The sequence below is a fragment of the Mesocricetus auratus genome, unplaced genomic scaffold (genome assembly GCF_017639785.1).
Source record: "Mesocricetus auratus isolate SY011 unplaced genomic scaffold, BCM_Maur_2.0 Super-Scaffold_100007, whole genome shotgun sequence".
Lineage (NCBI taxonomy): Eukaryota > Metazoa > Chordata > Mammalia > Rodentia > Cricetidae > Mesocricetus > Mesocricetus auratus.
This window is the reverse complement of record NW_024429191.1, coordinates 6,827,791-6,840,935: the sequence shown is the minus strand read 5'-3', so window position 1 is coordinate 6,840,935 and position 13,145 is coordinate 6,827,791.

The window sequence follows — 13,145 nt, the reverse complement described above, 5'->3', positions numbered from 1 at the left end:
GTATGGGGCGGTCCGAGGTGGGGCGGAGCTTAGGGGGGCGGTCCTTTGGCTGATCTGGGGGCGGGTTCAAATCAGCCGGAGGCGGGGCTAAAGTGTCCGTCTGTTTGCAGAGGCGGGTCTCGGAAGTGCTGCCCGCGGCCTGGGATCCTTCAGCTGAGCTCCTGGCCAGCCTGAGGCAGGGTTGTCGCTTAGTGCGGGACGGAGTCGGGTGGGCTAGGGCGCGGCCTTGCCTGCTGCAGTCCTAGCGGGCCTCACTCCCGAAGTTTGGTCCGGGGAGACGGGTTCGTGCCCACCCAGGCTAGTTCCAGGTCACCGTAATCTCCCGGGTCCTGTACACCGGCGTGTGTAGTCAACGCGGCAGTCCTTATCAACACCCTCTCCATCAGCTCCGCCCTCTGGGACCCGCCAGGAAGGGCACCCTCAGTCTACTCCAGCCTTTATGTCTGCAACCCAATTATCATCTAATTTTTATTAAGCACCGCTAGTATGATTGGCAAGACCAGGGCTGCAACAATGGTATAAAGCCGATGTGGTCTCTGTCTTCCAGGGCCTGGGGCCTCAAGCGGAAACATAAAACAGTAGCAATATCTGCGCTGAAGATGAGTGCACAGAAGCACAGGGGCATCCAACAGGAATTTCGTTTGATCTTGCAAGGAAAAAAATCCCAACGAAGAGTGGGAGTTAGTTGCAGTAGGTGGCCGAGTTTTCAAAGTTAATGTGTCTTGCTAGAGTTGAAAGGCAGGACTCTGGCAAGCCACCCCTGCTGCACTGGGATTCTGTACTGTCATTCAAAGCAGAACAGCTCACTTTAGCAAATGTCTCAAAAAACTCCATTTGGAAGCTTCCTGATGTAGCCTGTTAAATATGCTTGCAGAAGGCAGATAAGGGGGACATATTAAGTCCCATTAGTTCCTATAGACGGGAAACACCTGAGGCCTGTTTAGGAGAACAGAGGGGAATTGATTGCAGTCAGGTCTGTGACCCTCCAAGAAGCCAGGCCAGCACAGCCTGGGTCGACTTAAATATAGTGAGCTGTGCTTGTTTCTGTGGGATTTTGTCTTTTCGTTTTTTTTTTTTTACATTTATTATTTGTGTGTGTGTGTGTGTGTGTGTGTGTGTGTGTGTGTGTGAGAGAGAGAGAGAGAGAGAGAGAGAGAGAGAGAGAGAGAGAGAGAGAGAGAGAGAGAGGGAGGGAGGGAGGGAGAGGGAGAGATTCACCATATAAGTGGAAGTCAGAGGACAGCTTGCAGGAGTTGGTTCTTTCCTTCTATTATGTGGGCTGAACTCAAGGCATTAGGCAAGTGAGTTATCTAGTTAGCCTTACTTGTTTAACAGAGTCTTGTTATATAGGCCTAGCTAGGTTGGTATTCCCTTTGTAGCCCATCTTGGCCTGGAACTTGCAGTGATACTCCTGCCTCAACTTCCTAAATGCCCAGGATTATAGGCATGTGCTACCATGCATGTATTTTTTACATTGCACACTCCTGGCTGCAGTCACCCGAGATTCTGAGGCCTCACAAGGAGTATGGGTCTGGATAACTGAGGGAGGTGATTTTAGAGGTGGCTTCAGGAACACTGGCTTACATGTGCCTTTTTGATCAGCTCTCTGCAGCTGGTGATGCAAAAAAAATGGGAATGAGAGAGATACTTGTATATCACCCATATTAGCTATTAATCACTGTTGCAGAACAGAAGAGCAACAGTTGACATCATAATAATACTGTGTGATGTTTTCCTAAGGTTTTAGATGGGCTGGTTTAGCCTTTCCCAGAGCAGATTGAGAAAAGACCCTCTGTGGGCTACAGAGCCATCTTCTCTTGGAGCAAGACAAAAAAAAAAAAAAAAAACCAAAAAAACCAAAAAACAAAAAAACCAACCAACCAAACAAACAAAAAAACCAAACATCTTAATTAGATCTGAATGTAGGAGGGACAAGTCACTGAAGGATCTTGTGTGTGTGTGGTGTGTGTGTGTGTGTGTGTGTGTTTGTACATGTGTGCCTTCACTGTTGTTCCTGTTCATCTTGGTCTTTTGAGGCAAGGCTTGTTTGTAATTGGCCTGGAGCCAACTGCTCATCTGACTGGCCCGGGAACCCCAGGGACCTATCTGCTCCCCGAAACTTAACACTTGTGTTACAAGTGTGCATGAGTGTGGGGATCAAATTCCAACCTTCATGCTTGTAAGGCAAGCCCTTTACCAACGGAACCATTATTCAGCTCACTGAAGGGCTGTTAAGGACCCAGGAACCTCACAGGAGCCATGTGTTAGGTGTAAGAGAAGGCTAAGACCCCTCTTGTCATGCAGAGTGTTGATTCCAGATGTTGATGTCTGGAACAAGGCCTGGGTACACATCTGAGTGCTCCTGACCCTTCATTGTAGGAGGCAGTAGGTGCACGAGCTGTATTAAAGGCTTTCTATTATCTAATAATAGCCTAATGCATTTTAGCTGTATGAAGCCATTGCCTTTTAGAAATTATGCTTTGGGTTTGGAGTTCAATCAGCATGAGGAAGTTTTTCCTTTATCTATCCTCTGGCTAATGGCTTCTGTAAGGAAAAGGACCAATTGATTTCTTTCTAGAATGTTGCTTCAGGGTGCAGCGACCTTTTATAGGTCATGTTTCAACTTACAGAAAAATTTTATAGTTCAAATATAAATTGCATCAAATGCAGACTCTATAATAGGATTTAAGGTTAAATAAAGTTTGAACCTTCCTCAGGCTGTTTCCAGCATCCAAGAAGCCCTGCAGCTTTGGAGACAGGTGCTTCATTAAAGTCTCCACAGGCTTGGGTGTAATACATATAGGAAGCTTGGTATAATGGTCTCAGTCCCAGGACACACAAAGACAAAACAGCAGGATTATATGATGGTCTTGTTGTTTTTGTTTTGCTTTTGATACAGGGTCTCATGCAGCCCAGGCTGGCCTCCAACTTGCTATGTAGCTGAGAATGACCTTGTACTCCAGATCCTTCTGTCTCTGCCTCCCAAGTACCAGGATTCTGTAGGAGGAAAACAATGCGGCCATTAACCATGTGACTTACTAGAGGTGCATACAGATGAGGTAATAAAAGAGCAGTTTACCACACCGCTAACCACACCCACTTTAGGCATGACTAAAGACGCATATGGCCGGACGTAAAGACGTATTTATGTATGTAGGCGGTGAACTACATCACTAGCCAGGCCCACTTTTGGGCATGGCTAGGGGGCGTTACGGGGGAAGGTATAAAAGATTGAATAACGGAAATCTTGGTCTCTTTTTCCGGCTTTTGGCTTCCAGTTCGGTGGCGGAAAACTACTCGGCTCATCTGGGTTACTTGTTTGGTATCTTGTGAGTAATTTCTACAATAAATACTTAGTTTTACTTTCAGTAAGTGTGCCGTTTATCGTTACAGCATCAGGATTCCAACTGTGGGTCATTTCAAACAGTGCAGGACACAAGTCCAAGGCTTCAGGCATGGTAGATAAGCACTCCACCAGCTGAGCTACAGTGTCAACACCAATTATATTATATTTGGGTTTGCAATAGGACCAGTATTAATGGTTGAACTATCCTCTGCAAAGGTAGACTGGAATTCCTAACCCCTGGTTCCTAGGAGTGTGAATACTTTTTGAAAGTAGAGTGACTGCAGAGGAAAACATACTAGGGATATCCTGGGTACCAGTGACTCTCCTTATAGGAGAGGAAGATACCACATGAAATCAAAGGCACAGAAGAAAATGGCCACATTGCTTTAGAGCTCAGAGTGATGCAGCAGCAAGCCAACACCACTGAGAAGTGCTGTAGCATCGAAGGCTAGAAGAAGCAAAGGTGGAGGGAGCCTGGCATTACCAGCATCTTTGTTTTGGATTTCCACCCTCCAGGTTTTTAAGACACCAGGCATCTCTTGCTTAAGTCACCCAGTGTGGTACTTGACTATTGAAGTCCTAGAAATGAAAATAACTGGCCAGTTACTTTGGAGACTCCTTTGCAAAAAAAGAACTAGGGGATTTGATAAAGAATCAAGAATTTCAAAATGGTGCTGGGTATGGTGGTATATACCTGTAATTCCAGAACTCAGGAAGCTAAGGCAGAAGGGTCTAAAGTTCAAGGCCAGCCTGGGCTACATAACAAGAGCCCATCTAACAAACAGTAGCAGTTGGGGATGTTGCTCACTCAGGAGAGTGGTGGCACAGACCTGTAATCCCAGCACTTGGGAGATGGGCCCAGGAGATCAGGAGTTTAAGAACACATTTGACTACATTGGGAGTTTGAAACCAGCTTTGGCTGTGTGAGACTTTGTCTCAAAATAAGATAAAATAAATCAAGCACTGTCCTGGGCATCTTGGGTTGGGAGGCCAGGGAGCTGGACCTGGGTCCTAGTCTTACATGACTGGATCCCCAGTGGAGTGTAGGATATTGTCGCAATGGCGTATAGCAATATGATGACTCGATGACTGACCACTCCAAATCCAAAGAACATTTATTTTTCCAGTGAGAGACTGCATGTGTCATATGAACAACAAACAGAACCCTGAGACCCTTTTTTCACAACTCTAAGCCAGATAGCTGTGTCTCAGGAAGCAGAAACACCCTGTATCTTTGATCCTCTTTTTTTTTTTAATGAAAGCATTTTTAATAGTCTGATTATTAGAAGTCTTGTTCTGGTTGCTCCTGGGTCCTTGCGAAGTTTCCCATCCATGCTCCAGTGAATATTAATTATGGAAATCAAATGGACATTTAGCACAAGAAAATGCTCGCAATAGCAAACTTTCAGAGGGCAAGTCGTTGAAAGTCGATTTACTAAATGACCTCTTGGCTAAATGACAAATTTGCCCAATGACCATTCTGCATAAGGACTCATTTGCTAAAAGCCAATTTTCTGAAAAATTAGCTTATGGGATGTTCTGCTTATCAGAGACTGAGTCATATTCCTACAATCAAAGTCAGTGCGGCTGCCCACACCTGTAATACCAGCTCTCACGGGGCTAAGGAGGATTGGAAGTTCAAGGCTAGCCTCGGCTACAAATCCAAATCCTGGCTCAAAAGAAGAAAAGCACCTTAGGTGATAAATAGCTGCATTTTACTGAGCATATGTCTGCCAAATACAGAGCACTTTTCTCACCCTTGTTAAATTCTGGCGTGGTGACAAGCCCAGAGGAAGTAGGTTGTCCAAGTAGTGACAGTATATGATTCCTGCTCACAGCCAGTGTCCTTCACACCATACAAGGGGCTACATCTGTCACAGGGTACTTCTGAGATCTTCTAGATTTTCTTGTTGCTGAGAATTACCAGTCTGTACGAGTAAAATGCAAACCACTTTGTTTTTATCTCACAGTCAGCATCAGTTTTTAGCATTTTCCTTTGAGAGCTTGTTAATCATTTTATTTATAAAATTAAAAACGTATGTTCATTTATTTGTGTATGTGTATATACAACACATGTATTGAATTGCTTTTCTCCTTCCATTATATGAGGATCCTGGGATTTAACTCAGGTTGTCAGGCTTGGTGGCAAGCACCCTTACTATTGAGCTATATTCCTAGGCTTATAATTTATTTTTATAATTTCTCTTGTGCATGCTCGTGCATGTGTGCACGCATGTGGAAGTGTGTGTGTGTGTGTGTGTGTTTTCATGGAGGTCAGAGAAGGAGCCTGTTCTCTCCTTCCACCATGGGATTTATTGAAATGACTTACAGGCTGCAGTCCAGCTAATCCAACAATGGCTGACTGTGTCCAAGAATCCAGTAGTTACTCAGTCCTCAAGGCTACATGTCTCAGCTGGTCTTCAGTATATGCTGGAATCCTGAAGAAGTAAGCTGAATGCTAGTGAAGGAATGGATGTGCTAGCAAGATGAGGGCAAGCAGGTGACAAGCAAATCTTCCTTGTTCTATGTCCATAATAGACTTCCAGTAGAAGGTGTTATGGCCCAGGTTAAAGTTGTGTCTTCCCACTCAAGATCCAAATTAAAGGCATGTATCTTCCTGCCTCAAAGTCTGGACTAAAAGTGGATTCACCCACTTCAAACCAAGCAAGAAGTCTCTCACAGATGTGTCCTCCATTTCTGGATTGTAGTTCATTCCATATGTAGCCAAGTTGACAACCAAGAATGACTGTCACAGTGTATATTTGTGTGAGTATATATATGCAGATACCCACAGAAGCTATGGGCATCTGGAGTTACAGGCTGTTGTGAGCTGCCTGATGTGGGCACTGGGGATTGGCCTCAGGCCTGCAGCAATGTATGTGCCCTAAACTGATAAGCTATCTCTCCAGTCTCCTATTTTATTTCTCTTTTTTTGAGACAGACTGTATAGCCCTGGCTGCCCTGGAACTTGTTCTGTAGACAAGGCTGGCCTTGAACTCACAGAAATCTGCCTGCCTATGCCTCCTGAGTGCTGGAGTTAAAGACATGTGCCATTACTGCCCAGTGCTTAGCCTCCTGTTTTAAAAATTATTTTTAATAATGTGTTTTTGCTTGTGTGTCCGAATGGGGCTGTGAACATATGAGTGCAGCTGCCTGCAGAAGCCAGAAGAGGAAACAGAGATAGAGTTAACAGGCAGTTGTGAGTCACCCAGTGGATGCTGGGAACCAAACTGGGGTCCTCTGCAAAAGTATGTATAGTATTAGCTGCTGAACTACATTTCCAGACCCTTCTTTCTTTGAATTATTTAAAACACAATTTCATTAACTCTCTCTCTCTCTCTCTCTCTCTCTCTCTCTCTCTCTCTGTCTGTGTGTGTGTGTGTGTGTGTGTGTTACTGCCACAATTAGCAGAAGTAAGTCCTTTCCTTCTATCATGTGGGCATGTGTGGAAGCTCAGGTGTCTTCCTTGATGATTTCTCCATTTTAATTTTTGAGACAGTATCTTTCATTGAACCTGGAGCTTGCTACTTTGGCTGGCTGGCCAGTGAGGCCTCAGGATCTGCCTAATTTCTTTTCTTTTTTTTTTGGTCTTAGGAGACAGGGTTTCTCTGTATTGTTTTGGAGGCTGTCGGTCCAGCCCAGCCTCAAACTCACAAAGATCCGCCTGCCTCTGCCTCCCGAGTGCTGGGATTAAAGGCGTGCGCCACCACCGCCCGGCCTATGCCTAATTTCTTACATGAATGTTGGGGATCTGAACTCAGATCCACATGTCTTTACAGCTAGTGACTTACCCAATGAACCATCTTCAAGTCTTTATTACTTTGAATGCTTTTTTTCTTTTAAATTATGGCTGTTGGTTTTATTTGGGCTCCCCAGCTTCTTATCTAAGTGTTATGACCTTGAAGAACACCTTTGTGCTTGATAGGACACTGTGCTGGTCACCATCACATGGGGCTACAGTTACAACTCCCAGATGTCTCAGTGGCTCAGGGAAGCCAGAGTGATGTACCCAGAGTCAGTTACTAATCCCTGAGGACTGAGAACAGTCTAATCTTGTTCACACGGCTGCAGGTTCAACTTGTTAACAAGCCAGGTGTGGATGTCAAGGTTAGGTAGTGACAAGAAGCCATAACCTTGAGGTCTTTGGAGTTCCTATCAGCAAAACCTTGAGCATAGAATGTGCCTGTCCTTGGTCACCCTGATGTCCCTTTCAGATGCCCATAGGTGTCCTGAGGGAGCTTTAGAGGAGGAAGCACCCAACCAAGGAGGCCATGTTCTCCACAGTGAAGCCAATCCTGTGGGGGTGATGCCATCTCAGCATCCATCAGCCTCACCTTGTAGAAGGGATGTCGGCTACTTGTTTGCCTATCACTGTCCAGCAAGATGCAGAAAGGACTGATTGCCACTTGGCAGTCTGATGCAGTCAGATGCTGAACTACATTGTCTGGTGGAGGTTTTTGGGATTAATTCAATTCCCAAAGGTGAGGGGCATACTACCAGTCTGCACTTGGAATGGTACCAAGAACCTCTGGGATGGCGGTGATGGAGCTGGGTAATGCTGAGGAGAATGAGTGTTTTGTCCTTCTAACTGAAAAGGGCTGCTTGTAAGAGGAGCTAAAATCCATAGCCTGTTAGCAGCCAGAAAGAACCAGGAGTCAGAGAGTGTGACAAACTCCAACAAGACAGGAACAAGGACCAAGAGGGGGCTTTGTGGAGCTGGAGTTAGAGGCAGTGTGTCTCCTGATATGGGTGCTGGGAAGGAAACCTCTGAAAGTGCTCTTAATTGCTGAGCTGTCTCTCCAGCCCCAGTTTTTTAAAATGAAATTTTAAAGTCAGCAGGTAGAGTAGTGGGTTTCAAACACAGGTGTCAGCACACGTTGTGGTCATTCATTTCCCTCTCCCAGTGCATCTGCTTTTTCCCCTCATTCATTCCACAAACATTTGAGTGCATATGCTAGATATAGTCACACATAGCTGGGTGTGCAAATAAAACGAGGGTACAAACATGGTCATTTTCTTCTTAGAGTTTATGTTCCATGGTGAGAGAGTGGTTTAAAAGGCTACTTGAGATAGAGAAATGATGGAGGAAGTCCTTCTATGTATATGTTTGTCTGATTGGTTGATAAATAAAGCACTGTTGGTCAATGTGGAAGCAAGATAGGTGGGACTAGGAGTCCAGGAGGATTCTGGGAAATGTAATCAAGAGTGGAGGGTTGCCATGTGATCCCGGGAGGAGAGGGCTCAAGTCTGGCGTTCTAGGTAAGATAAGACCTTATAAAAATATATATTAGTAATTATTGGTTAATAGTTAAGTCAGAGCTAGCCATTAAGAAACCATAGCAAATGTCCAACAGCTTCATAACTAATATAGTGTCCTGTGTGTTCATTTGGGACTGACGAGGCTCTGGGACCAGACTGGTGGGGAGAATGCATGGTACAAAGAAAGATATAGATAGATAGATAGATAGATAGATAGATAGATAGATAGATAGATAGATAAAGATACAGAGACAGAGACAGACACAGAGGCAAAGAGAGAGAACATGAAGTTGGTTGGGTAGGAAGGTGAAGAGGATCTAGGAGGAGTTGGGGAGGGAAAACAAGATAAAAATATATTGTGTGATAAAATCTTTAAAAGAGCTGTTTCAAAATATGAGGTATAGGGGCTGGAGAGATGGCTCAGTGATTAAAAGCATTCTGATCTTGCAGAGTGTAAGCATTGCAGCTTGGACGGAAAGGTATCCTGGCAATCAGGAGCCCAGGACTACCACAGGTCACAGTAAGAATAGCAGCTTACAACCCTGCTCCAGGGAAAGGTTTTTCCAGTGTAACAGCTCTGCTCTGCCAGGAGACAGTTTCCCCAGCAAAAGTGTTGCAGCTCTGCTCCACTCTGCTCCGTTCCATCTCTGCTCCTGCAAAAAGTTGTTACTTCCCTCCTCTGCTCCATTCTGGTGAAAGAAGGTCTCAACCAAACTTCATTCAAGAGATTTTTTGGGAGGGAAGAATTCAGGAGAATGCCTGCCTCTGCCAGGATAGAAGAAGGTAGCAGCAAATAGAACAGGTACAGGGCTTCTGTAGGGCTTCTTCCAGGGAGATTTCCAGGGTTGGGATTGGTTAGATTTCAGTCCCTTGAGCTCAGATTGGCTAGATCTTAAGCTCAGGGATTGGTTGGTTTTCTGCTCAGGGACTGCAATTTTTTCCTTGCTCAGGGATTAGTTGGTTTTCCTCTTAGTTGGCCAGGAGCAAATTTGGCTCTGGTTTCAGGGTCAAAGTGTGTTTATTTGGCTGGCCCTTTTCCCTACACAGAGGACCCAAGTTTGGCTTCCAGAACCCACGTTGGGTAGCTCACATCAGCCTATAACCCCAGCTCTGGGGATCTGACGCCCTCTTCTGGCCTCCTTGAATACTACATAAATCTTCAAAGTGTGGGGTGACACTTTGGAAAAGCAAGAGTCCCATGGAAGCCTGACTGCTTACACAGGCCTGCAGCTTTGCCTTCTTGTCTGTGAACGCATTTCTTAAGTGTTCCTAGACAAATTGGGTCCAACTGTGGAATCCACCTCAAGGCACTGAGCTTGCATGGCCAGCACTTAGTCAGCAGATACCAGCAGCCTCATTAACCTCTGTTCTTTCTCGGGAGATTGTGCAGGGAGGGGCCTGTGGTAGGGCTAAAGCTTATATAGTATTCTTTGATGATTTCTTGAGTCCATTAGAGCAGATTTATATGTTTTGCTGAGCAAAGAGAAGACTTTCCAAGTCCTAGTTTCTGGTATAGTGACAGGTGTGTGTACATGTGGCAGTGGCAGCCAGAATGGGTAGGTACCTCTGTGGTGTGCTGACTTAGATTCCTTTGAGTAATGGGGGTATATCTAGATCACGTGGTAGTTCTAGTTTTATTTTCTCAAGGAACATTCATACTGATCTATCTCCACAGTGGCTGCACTGGTTTGAATTGCCATTAGCTCTGCACAAAGGCTCTATCCATACTGGCAATTACCTGTTTCTGTGCAACAGTCATGACGAATGGGGTGAGCTGGAACATCAGTGAAGTTTTGATTTATGTTTCCCTGATATCTCAGACTTCTCTTTGTGCAGTACCCTCCATGGGTGAAGTAGTGGTGAAGCATGCCATGGGTTGGGGTTGGCGAGCTCCCATCCCATCTTCTCCACTCCTCTTCTCTTCACTGGGAGGGGCATTCATGGTGCCTTGTTGTACACTTGTGACACAGGATAAGAAGAGGAGGAGCCTCAGGAGCGACTAGACTATTGTTGAGCCAGAATGCACTCCCCAGGTGAGGCAAATGTGGGGGCAAGCTTTCAGACAGTCGCCTGAGCTCAGTGTGGCAGAGTGCACTCCATCCCAGACAGAATTCCTCAAATGGCATCTCCTGCCCCATCCCATTACCCTGGCCCTGGGTCCCAGCACATTGTGTCTGTCCTGAGCTGCTCTGACAGGGGGCTGTCAGGGCCGTCTGTGTAGATGGATTTGAAGCCCATGTCTTCAGGGTATAACTTTGCTTTATTTTTTTGAAATTTATTTTTATTTTATGCATGGGTATTTTGCCTGCAAGAATGTCTGTGTACTATGTGTGTGAAGATCTGGTAGAGTCCAGAAGAGGGTGTTGGATAGTTTGGAACTGGAGTTACAGACAGTTGTGAGCCATCATGTGGGTGCTGGGACTTGGGTCCAGGTCTCCTGGAAGAGCAACCAGTGCTCTTAGCCACTAACTATCTATCTCTCCAGCTCCCAAATTCATTTTTACTAATTATTTATTTATTTAGACAAGGTCTCCCTTTGTAGCTCTGGCTCATCAGGAACTCACTATGTAGTCCAGGCTAGTCTTGAGCTCAGAGAGATCCACCACCCTCTGCCTCCCAAGGGCTGGGATTAATAGTACATGCCATTAATGCCCAGCAATTTTTTAAATTTACATGTAATTGGTGTGTGCATGAGTGTGTGTGTGTGTGTGCACATGTGTGCTTGCATGTGGCATGTGACACAGTGCACATGTAGTCAGAGGATAATTTATAGGAGTTGGTTCTCACTTTCTACTATATGGGTCCTAGGGTTTTGAACTCAGGTCATCAGGGTTAGTGACAACTCAGTTACCTGCTGAGCCATCATCTTGCTGGTCCTAATGGTGAAATTTTGCACTCGTGCCCACAGGTTAGCCTCACAGGAATAGAATTTCTGTTTTAGAAAAATGAATACTAAATGTCCATGGAATGGTGCCAACTCCTGAGGCCTCCCTCAGGCTTAGGTCTCTCACTTGTTTTCCTGGATTTGGGGAGTTCTCAGGTTCCACAGGAAAAACAAACACATTCTAACAATTTTAATTAATTAATCTGAGACTGGGTCTCACTACAGAGCCTTGGTTGGCACCATCACACTGAGTCCCAGCAAATGTTTACCAAGTGTTAAGTGCACGCCAGCCCTTGGACATGAAGAGGCAGACATGGGGAGAACTTTTCAGAAAGAAAACAGAACTAGCACTGGGGAGGTGGGGACGAGAGGATCAAGAGTTCAAGTTCAGCCTGTGCGTTCCAGGCTAGTCTATCTCAAAAACAAAACCAGAGCATCAAGAAGCCAGCTCTTCCTAATGCAAACCTCAGACAATGTGAAGACAGGAGAATAAACGCAGTGTCGTCTCCTCACCCCGCTTCAGCAACGGGCAGCTTGCCCAGCTCTCCTCCTGTCACCCCTCCCCGTGTCTGCTTGCTCTCTCACCAGTTTTGGAGAAAACCCCAAACCTATCATTTTACACATAAAAATCTCAGAATCCCCCTCTCCTCTCCCTTTCCTCCCCTTTCTTCCCAGCCCTTCCTCTTCTCTGTTCTCCAGAAATAACACTTCACCCCATCTCCAGCTCGTGTTCTGTTCTCTTATTTTTTCTGTGATTGCCTTTTCTCATTTTGTATTAGTCCTTTGAGAAAGTCATACAATGTATTTTTATATTCACCCCCATCAACTCCTCAAAGATCCCTTCCCCACACATCCAATGTTGTATCTTATTTTTTTTAAATATTCAAGTCTAACTTATGCTTCTCATACCCTCTTAAATGTGTGACCTTCCACTGGAGTGTGGGCAAACCACCAGGGCCATACCTTAAACTGACCCTCTCTCTTGCTGAAGCTACCAGTTGCCAATAGTTCCCTAGCAAGGAGCGCCCACCTCCTCGCTTCATGCTGAGATTTAGGCTGGCCTGAGCTTGTGTAGACCTTGTGCATGCTGTCCCAACTGCTGTCGGTTCACATGTATCCGGAAGATGCTGTTTTCCTTGTAGTCATCATTCACTGCTTCAGGCCCCTACATTTCTAGTCTCTCTTTTGCAATGATCCCTGAACCTTGGGAGGAAGGTGTGTGATGTACATGATCTATTTTGGGCCAAGCATCCCATAGTCTTTTATTCCCTGTACCATGACCAGTTGTGGGTGTCTGTGTCAATCACTGTCTACTGCCAAAAGAAGCTTCTGAGATGAGGGTTGAGAGATACACTAATCTATAGGTATAGTGATAAGTCATTGGGAGTCAGTATAATACTGTGCTCATTTAGCAGAGTAAGAGTGGTAGGTTCTCCCCTAGAAAGAGCCATAGGGTTCTGGGCCTGTTTGGGTGCCAATAATGGGTTTCAACTTGTGGAGTGGGCCTCGATAACATTTGTGCCGTTATTGCACCAATGGGCATGTCTTGCTAGGTGGGTGGCTATTGTATGTATACTCAGTAGTGACAGATGGATGCTATTATGATGACTTTTTTCCTCTGGTAGTGTACACAGTACCTTCCAGCACTATAAAAGT